We start from the raw sequence: 2910 nt of genomic DNA, 5'->3' as shown, positions 1-2910 counted from the left end.
AATTTGTTTCTTTTAATGGGATAATGGTGGAGTTTACTAGGAGCCTTCAATTGCAAGGCTTCTAAAGCAGGCTTGAACTGTCCAGGTCCTGTCAATTTTCAAAACTGCTATTAAGGGCATAAAGGCTTTCCAAGAAACAAATGTAAGGAGGCCTGAGAGGCTTATTACGGCTGAACTTGCAGTTAACCAACATGTTTTCCTTGAGTTTGGATTAAGTGCATGCTCCAAGTGAGTTCACAGCCTTTGTCATCCCAGATGGAGCACACTGCATTGCTTCTGTGCTCTGAAGGTGTTTTAGAAGTTGGAAATGTCCACTTTCTATCCACTGGAATGCAGCAACTTCTGTCATAGAGCATCACAGCAACACCATGACTCAGCACCTAGGACCTGTCATGACAAGGTCCAGTTGAAAATCCAGGGTGGTTTTATGGAGGAAGATAATAATGAAACATCATCTGAAACATCAAGGCTAAAGTGGAGACAGTTAAAAAGCCTAAGGCTGAATTGATTCAGTCTTTGCAGGTTAGTCTAAGCTGCAAAGATTAAACTGGGAAACAGCTGGACACACATCTACCTCTGATTCAAGTAATGCAGAAGCTGGCGGGGGGTGCTAGAGCAGACTTTCTGGCACTCCTCTTCCTGCTTCCAGGTGCCTCTGGGATTTGTAGTCCACAGTCACAGCCAGCAGTAACTTTCAGTAAGTTTAGCAGGGTAGGGGAAAGGGGCCTGTAACCAGCGGGTAGAGGGGTTTAACCCCCCACCCTGGCCCCAGGCCCGAGCCAGGGTTTGCTTGGGGGAGCAGTCCCTGCCTTTCTCTCTTCCCACCACCCACAACCCTTCTCTGCTGGAGCAGACAACCCAGCTCAGGCCAGGGCTGCAAAGCATGCTGGGATGCTGGGGGACTGTGATTTAACTTGAACCAGGAAGGGGTCTGGGACAGAAGTTTCATAAACTGATTTGACCCAAATCAGTTAAATCTGATACTACATTCAACCAGGTTTGTCTTAAACCAGTTTCAGCCATTTTGAAATTGGTTTATGTGCACTGACCTTCTGTTCTGTTACAGGCTTAAACCAGTTTCTGATTACTTAAACTGGTTTATATACAACTTCTGTCCCTAACCCAAGGCTGAGAAACCAGAGAAAATTGGAACTGGTTGCTTCTTTTCCTTTATAATGCAAGAAAAAACATAAGATGAAAGTTGCCCAAGCCCTTGGGCCAGCGTTCTTCTTTCTCTCTCTGTCCCAGAATACAAGGGGCTGGTTGGGCCCTTCACACCCGTCTCCAAAATACACTTTCCTGCAAACCCACAAATAGTCCATCCAAAATGCTGCTGCCCTTAGATAACCTGGCTCCGGCCTTGCGGAGCTGGCATCTTCCTGCAAATTGCCTGCTTCTCTAATAACCCCGAGGGCTGGGAATTCTATCATGAGCCCATGTCCCTCAGCCTCTATTTTAACATCTCAGCTCAGAGAGCAGACAAGATTCTTTGGGTAAATGTGATATCTTTTATTAGAACAACTAAATAGTTGGAAAAAATGTTATTTACAAGCTTTCAGACACAAACACCCTTCTTCAGGCATAGGGAGAGTCCGCTGGTATTTGCGTACTCTCTTGGGTGGACTAGAAGCTTAAACCAATATGCAAAATGCAAGTCTATGAAAATGCAAATGCCTGGTAGGGAAGATCAGAGGGTATGGGAGCCAATGGGTGCAAGACAGATAGATGAGGAAGAAGACACAAAGGAGAGGAATGGTGACCTCTGGTAAAATGTAGCTGGTAAAATGCAGAGAGGTTACCTGGGATTATCAAGTGACAGAAAGGTTATAATTTGCCATAAATCCAATGTCTATATTTAGTCCATGATTTTTTGTATCCAGTAGATTTATGAAGTGAAGTCCGTAGGCTCATCTATGACAGGTGTTTTGTAAGTTCCCTTTAAGGATTAGAGCTAAGAGAGTAGAGAGATAGTGGTTGTCTCATGAGAGATATGCACCTGCGGGTAATTGGGTATGCTTGTCTTCGATAGATTTTCAGTGTGCATTCATTCTGGTATGCAGTTGTTGTTTGGTTTTTCCTATGTAGTTTCCATCGGGGCATTTAGTGCACTGGATCAGATATATAATATTTCTGGAGGTATAGGTATAAAATCCAGGAATGGTGATGGTTCTGTTGTGGGGTGTAGTTATTGTGGGACTGGTCTGGTGGAGATGTGCCGGCAGGTTTTACAATTCTTGTCCCGACATGGTCTGGAACCATTTAATGTACTTTGGGCCATAGGAAGTTTGCTTCTGGTGATGAGGTTGGCGAGCTTCAGTGCCTGTTTAAAGGCTAGGGTGGGTGGTTCTGGAAAGATCTCTGTGACAGGGGGCCTCCTGGGGCCGAACTCTGTGGCCCGCCCACCTGTCACCGTGACAGGAGGCCTACTCAGGGCCGAGCTCTTCGTGGCCCACCCACCTGTCTCTGGGCAACCGCCTGCTTATCTCGTCCGCCACGCCTTTGATGATAATTGATTCGTATATCGATGTCAATTAAGCGGGAGGCTGCCCATTGTAGTGCCCCGATGCCAGGGGGCGCTCTGCGGCTCCGACCTCCCCTAATACTGCAGCCCAAGCCTCGCAGATGGCATCTCGGTGTTAACACTATCACCAGCCCCACGCTGGGCCCCAGAATCATCCCATACGACCCCACTATGATCTCTCCTGATCAGGCGGCCTCTCCGCCTTCATCTGGGCTACCTAGCCCCCCTGAAGCCTTGTTCCCCTCTCGGGTGTGGTTCCCCCGGAACCTTCGGCCTCTTGCCCTGGCCCACCTCAAGGCCAGTCGGGACCCCAGGCCCCCGGCTCTTGGGCGTCGCTCGCGGTGGGCCCCCGGCCCTTTTGACCCTCTCTGGTCCTGGCCCCAGCATGG

Source organism: Alligator sinensis, unplaced genomic scaffold (genome assembly GCF_000455745.1).
Source record: "Alligator sinensis unplaced genomic scaffold, ASM45574v1 scaffold809_1, whole genome shotgun sequence".
NCBI lineage: Eukaryota > Metazoa > Chordata > Crocodylia > Alligatoridae > Alligator > Alligator sinensis.
The sequence above is the reverse complement of the archived record's forward strand: the minus strand, read 5'-3'. Positions refer to the sequence as shown.